Source organism: Macrobrachium nipponense, chromosome 25 (assembly GCF_015104395.2).
Source record: "Macrobrachium nipponense isolate FS-2020 chromosome 25, ASM1510439v2, whole genome shotgun sequence".
In the NCBI taxonomy this organism is placed as follows: Eukaryota; Metazoa; Arthropoda; class Malacostraca; order Decapoda; family Palaemonidae; genus Macrobrachium; species Macrobrachium nipponense.
Window position 1 is genome coordinate 6,098,470 of NC_087214.1, and position 7,500 is coordinate 6,105,969.

Genomic DNA, 7,500 nt, shown 5'->3' on the forward strand with positions numbered 1-7,500 from the left:
TTTATTTATTTATTTATTTATTCATTTTTATTTATTTATTTTTATTTTTATTTATTTATTTATGCTTAATAATTTTTGTTCATTTGTTTACTCATTTATTATTTATTTTTTTATTTATTTATTTAATTTTAATTATTTATCCTTTTATCCTTTATTTTTATTTATTTTTTATTTATTTATTTTTAATTATTTTTTTTATTTTCCATTTTTTTTTATTTATTATTTTTTAGATAAATATTTATTTATATATTTTTAAGTATTTGTTTATTTATTTTTAATCATTTATTTATTTATTTTTAATAATTTTTTATATATTATTTCATTTTTTATTTATTTTTTATTAATATTTATTTATTTATTTTAAATTATTTGTTTATTTATTTTATTTATTTATTTATTTATTTATTCATTTTTATTTATTTATTTGATTTATTTCTTTTAAAATTATTAGTTTATTTATTTTATTTATTTATTTACTTATTTATTCATTTTTATTTATTCATTTTTATTTATTTACTTATTTATTCATTTTTATTTATTCATTTTTATTTATTTATATATTTATTTTCATTTATTTCTTTATTTTTATTTGTTTATCTAATTTTATTTATTTATTTATGTTTATTTGTTTACTTTTTTTATTTATTTTTATTGTTTAACTTTTATTATTTATTTATATTTATTTATTTTTTATTTTAATTTCATTTTTATTGATTAATTTATTTGATTTGCATATTTATTATTATTTATTCTATTTATTTTAATTATTTATTTCTTTACTTTTATTTTTTAATTTTAATTTTAATTTATTTATATGGATTTACTTTTATTTATTCATAGCTGTTATTTATCTATTTATTTAATTTTATTTATTTAATTTTTTAGTTTTATGGTTATTTTACTTTTTTATTTTTTTATTTTTATTATTTATTCATCTATTTTTCCAATTATTTATTCTTCTATTTATTTATTCATTATTATTTATTTATTTATTTATTTTTATTTGTTATTAATTTTCATTTATTGTTGTGAAACGAGTCCAAAACTATAATAAATCTTTTTTTGTCTTCTTTTTAGTGGATTTTTCTTATGAATTTAGACAGAAAAATCTGGCATGAAAAGATGGAAAGAAACTCAAAAATTGTGTACCAAAATTTTAACTTTTTGTTAATAGCTCTTAATATAACTTTTATTGACCTAAATTCTTTTTTCTCAAGATTTTTAAAACAAAAATCACACATCTAAAAGAGGATGAAACGCGCCAAATATTTCATTTAAATCTATATATATTCAGTTTCATTTTTTCTCTTTTTTTATAATGATTTTTCAAACTAAGTTAGGCCACCAAAAAGACAAAAACCTCAAAAATACTGTGCAGAAACTGAAATATTTTTAAAAACTTTTTATGCTACATTCATTCTCTCAAAAAGAGTGGGCAATCAAAAAATTAAATAACTCTTTTAACATGTTTATTTGAAAGTCATTCCTCTTTGATGGATGATTTTTGCTTTAATATTCATTTTGAAAATTGGCTAAAAAAAGGAGAAGGAACTTGGAATTAAAAGAAGTTTATAAAAGATTTAATTTGAATCCAATATTTTTAATAGTTTTGCCCAGTTTTTAATAACTGATTTTATTTCAAAAATTATTTCCAAACTTACCTAAAATTCGGGCAATAAATGTAGCATAAAATAATTTAGGAAATATATTAATTTTATGCACAATATTTTTGAAAGTTTTTACCTCCTTTATTTTGTCTGTTTTTGGTATAAAAAATCAATTTAGGAATAGCCTGAAAAAGTGATTTTTGGTTCAGAAATCATTTAAGAAATCAAATAAAAAAATGTCAACGAATATAACATAATTTTTTTTAAATCACACTTCAATTTTTTTTAAATCACACTTCAATTCATATACGAAACTTTTAAGAATTTTCAATCATAGATTTGTCTTGAAAGTATCATTTAAAAAATCGCCTAGAAATAGGGAAATAAATTTATCATAAAATGTTTTTAATATATAATTTTTTTGCAATATATTTCTCTCATCTTAGCGGTTTTTTCTGTTTCAGTCATGATAAAAATCCTACAAAAAGTAAAAATCTAACTGAAAAAGGCTTCAAAAAATTTCAGGTTAAATGGGTATCTTGCCCTTCTTTTTTTATAGATGAGTTTTGTTTAAAAATTATTTCAAAAAATTTCTTTAAAAAGGATCATAAAACGTTCAAAAAAATTACAATTTTAGTACCAAATTTTCGTAACTTTTTGTTTTATTTTTATTAAAATGGTTATTTTAAAAAATGGCTGCAGTTCAAAAAGTAATTTGATTTGAATACAACATTTGAAGGATTTTTCCTCACTTTTTGATGACTGATTTTTATTTTTAGAAATTAATATAACATAAAATTTTTGAAGTTTTTTTGTTTTTTTAGATGACTGGTATTTTTTTAATAATTTAAAATATCGTCTAAAAATAACACAATGAATTTAAAATAAAGTTTAAAAATCATAGTCTGGATACAATATTTTGGGAATTTTGCCTTCTTTTTTATGACTGGTTTTGATACCTAAACTCATGTAAAAACACGCCTAAGAAGGGGACAATGAAAGTTTCAAAATAATCTAAATTTCTGCATAGTATTTTTGAGTTTTTCCTCTTTTTGCTGGCGGAGTTTTGTTTCAAAATCTATTACAATAATTGATTAAAAACGAAACCTAAGAAAGCTTCAAAAATATTTCAATTTTACCATAAAAAGTGTATATGAATAAAAAAAAAAAAGGACAAAATAAGAGACCTAATAGCTTTAAAATGTTTCATTTACATATAATACCACACATAGTGTATTTATTATAAAATGACAAAAAGATACCTAAAAAAAAAAGCCTTAAATATTTCAATTTAGATACAGTATTTTACCATAAATAGTTTGTTTAAATTAAAATATATTTGTTTAACATTTTTATGGTACATTAATTGTCAAAATTTATGCTATTTTCAAATGATTTATTTAAAAGCAGTTTAAAAAATGATCTAATTTGAATACAGTATTTTAATTAAATTTACCGTTTTTAGGACTAATTTTTATTTCAAAAATTATTTAAAAATTGGCCCAAAATAGGGTAATGAATAGCATATAAAAATTTAAAAAATTATAATTTTTTTAGTTTTTCTCCCTTTGTAAGGCTGTTTGTTGATAAAGATGAATTAGAAAAGCAACTAAAAAATTAGTGGAAGACAAATACATTTGTCTCAAAATTCTTTTAAAAATCGCAGAAATATATGAAAATAAATGTAACTTAAAAAGTTTAAAACAATATTTCAATTTTAGTACAAAATCTTAGTTTTTTTTTCATCTTTTTGATACATTTTTTTTAGGAGTTTTACCTTCTCTTTGGTGATTAATCTTTATTTCAAAAATCAGTTAGAAAATCGTCTAAATTTTTAGTAGATTGATTAATGTAACATGAAAAGTAATAAAAAATGTTTAAATTTTACCACTTACTTTGGTGGCTGTTATCTGTTTCAATTAATCATTATAAGAATTCTCCAAAAAATAGTTCAAAAAATGAAACCGAGAAAAGCTCTAAAAATATGTAATTTTAAATGCAATATCTTTGGGCTTATTGGGCCCATTTTTGGGAGTTTTGCCCTCTTATTTGGTGACATGGTGAAAAATATTATTTTTAAATTGAAAGATAAAATAATCGTTTTTTTTCACCCACCCCCCTTTTTCAGGCTATTCTTATATTTATTTTTGACACAAAAATCCGCCAAAATAAAGGAGGTAAAAACTCTCAAAAATATTAGGCAAAAATTTATATATTTCTTAAATGATTTTGTTACATTTATTGCCCGAATTTCAGGTGTTTTTTTTAAATAATTTTCGAAATAAAAATCAGTCATAAAAAATCAGGCAAAATATAAAAAATATTAGATTCAAATTAAACGTTTTTCAAACTGCTTTTAATTTGAAGTTCATTGTTCTAATTTTAGCAAATTTTCTAAATGATTTTTTAAGCAAAAATCATCCATCACAAAGAGGAATGAATTTCATATAGACATGTTAAAATAATTATTTAATTTTTGGATTGTTCACTCATTTTTATGACTGATCTTTTTTTCATATATAATTATAAAAATCGCCTAAAAATGGGACATGAAATATAGCATAGATAGTTTTAATAAATATTCCAGTTTTTGCACAATATTTTTAGGTTTTTTTCTTTTTGTCTCAAAAATCATCATAAAAGTGCTAAAAATAAAATTAAACTGGAAAAAGATTAATATATATATAAATTTAAATGAAATATTTAACGTGTTTTAGTCCTCCTTTAGATGTGTTATTTTTGTTTCAAAAATCTCTTAAAAAACCACATACATTTAAAAAAAAGTTTCAATTTTGGTACACAATTTTTGAGTTTTTGTTTTCATCTTTTGATGCAAGAATTTTGTGTCAAGAATAATCATAAAAATCACCTAAAAAGGAGGAAAAAAATACTACATTTATGATAATTTTGCATTCGATTTAATTCTGACTTCTGTTTCCATAATCATTTCGAAAATTACCTAAATCAGGACAATGAAAATAACATAAAAGTATGGTTTAAAAAAAATAATTATGAACTAAAATTTTGTAGTTTTTCACCCCATTTTGAAAACTATTGATGAAAATCGCATAAAAAGGACAAAAAATGAAATAAAAAACTTATTTGAAAATATGTACAATATGTTTGTATTTTTGGCATCTTTTTGATAAATGATTTTAGCTTTTGTCTAAATTTTAATGTTATATTCATCATATTTTTATTAAATTAATTTTTAAATAAAACCAGTTTTTCGAAATAAGGCGAAAATTCTTAAATACTGTATTTATTCCGATTTCCCCCACTTTTTTTTTTTTTTTAGCGAATTGTTATATTTATTTTTGAAACAAAAATAGCCAAAATAAAAAAGGAAATATACTCAATAATATTTTGCACAAATTTATAGATTTATTTTTAAAACATTTTACGTTCTATTTCTATGCTATTTTTAAAATAATTTTTGAAATAAAAATCAGTCATCAAAATGAGGGGAAAGCTATCAAAGTTAGTGAATTTAAATTAATATTTTAACTGAATTTAATTTTAAATCCATTGTCTTATTTTTGCCAATTTTCTGAATGATTTTTTGAAACAAAAATCATCCATAAAAAATAGGAAAAAACTCTCAAACATATTGTACAAAAATTAAAATACTTTTTAAAATTATTTTTGAAATAGAAATCTGTCATCAAAATCATAATAAAATTTTAACCGATTTTTGAGTGATTTTTGAAAAAAAATCAGTAATAAAAAAGATAAGAAAAATTGCGTACTAAAATTGAAATATATTCAAATGATTTTTAAAAAATCTTTTATTGTTTCTCTATTTCATTTTATTTTTTAGGCGGTTTTTATGATGAGTTTTTGAACAAGAAAACTGCCAACAACCAATGAATAAGACTCAAATATTTCGTACAAATTTAATTGATATATTGTCCTAGATTCAGGCGATTTTCCAAATGATTTTTGAAATATAAGTCAGTCATGAAAAAGAAGGAAAAAGTCCTAAAAATATCATATTGGAAATTATTTACTATTTAGCTGTTTTTTCCTTTGTTGTATCCAATACTAATGCAATTATTGAAGTGACATTTGAAACAGAAAATAGGCCTCAAAACAAGAGCAAATGTGACAAGAATATTGCATCTTAATTGAAATATATTTTTAGCTTTTTTATTTTTGATTTTTGTCTTTTTCGGTCGATTTTTTGAATAATTTTTTTCAACAAAAAGCAGCTAATCAAAAATGTAAAAAAACTGTCATGAATATTGTTAAGAAATTTAAATATTTGTATAAAATTTTTGGTTACATTCTTTTTAGTTGATAATTTAAATAAGTTTTGGAAAAAATCAGTAATAAAATTTAAGGTGAAACTCCCAAAATTACTGTATTCAAATAAAATTATTTATTAAATTTATTTTTGTTTTAAATTCAGTGTCCTATTTTTAAGCAATTTTTGAAATGTTCTGTTAAACAAAAACTAGTCTCAATAAGGGAGCCAATAAGCGCTAGGATATTGTATTTAAAATGGTATACTTTGAAAGCTTATTTCTTTTTCATTTTTCGAACTATTTTTTTAGAGAATTCTTAAAATGATTATTTGAAAAAAAGTAATGTGCTAAAATTTAAATATTTTCAGGTATTTTCATATTATAAATAAAAAAAATGAAAAAAAATATATTGAAAATGAATAAAACCAATAAAAATAAATAATAAATAAAAATCATTAATAAATAATAATAAAATATAAATAAAAATAATAAAATAAATAAATAACAAAAAATAAAAAAAATAAGAATATATAAACAAAAATAAATAACCGAAATAAATAATAAATGATAAAAAATAGCTAAATGAAAAATAAATAAAGTAAATAAATGAATGAAATAAATAATAATATATAAACAAAAATAAAAAAAATAAACCGAATAAATAATAAAAATAGATAAAAATATAAATAAATAGAAAAAAATAAATAAAGTAAATATGAAATACAATAAAGAAATATCATAAAATTAAATAAATAAAAATAAGTAAATACTAGTAAATAATAAAATAAGTAAATAATAACAATAAATAATCAAAATAAAAAAAAATTCAATAAAATAAATAAATAATAGTAAATAGTAAATAAATAAAGAATAAAAATAAATATAAAAATAAATAAAATTAATAAAAATAAATAAATAGGAAATAAATAAAAAAATAAAATGATAAATAAATAAATACCAATAAAAAATAATAATACAAACAAATAAATGGAAATAATTAAAATAAAAATAAAAAACCAAAATAATAAATACAAATAAAAAATGTAAAATAAATAAATAATTAATATAAATAAAAAACCAAAAAAATATATAAATAAAAAAATAAATAAAATATAAATAAAAATAATAAAATAAATAAATAAAATAAACAAAATAAAATAAATAAAATAAATAAAATAAAAATACAAAATAAAATAATAATAAATAAATAAATAAAAAATAAATAAATAAATACATAAATAAAAAAATATGAAAAATTATGAAAAATAAAATAGATAAAAATAACAATAAAACATATATATAAAATAAATATACAAATAAATTAAGAAATAAATAAAAATGAATAAAAAATAAATAAAAACTATATAAATGAAATAAATAGATAAATAAAAACCATAATACAAATCAATAAAGAAATGAAAAATGAAATAAATAAATAAAATAATTAAATGAATAAAAAAATAATTAAATGAATAAAATAATTAATGAATAAATAAAAATAATTAAATGAATAAAAATAAAAATAATAAAATACAAATAAATAAATAATAAATAAAAATAAATAGAAATAAATAAATAAAAATAAATAAATAAATAAACTAAATATAAAATAGATAAATATTAATAAATAAATAAATAAATAAAAA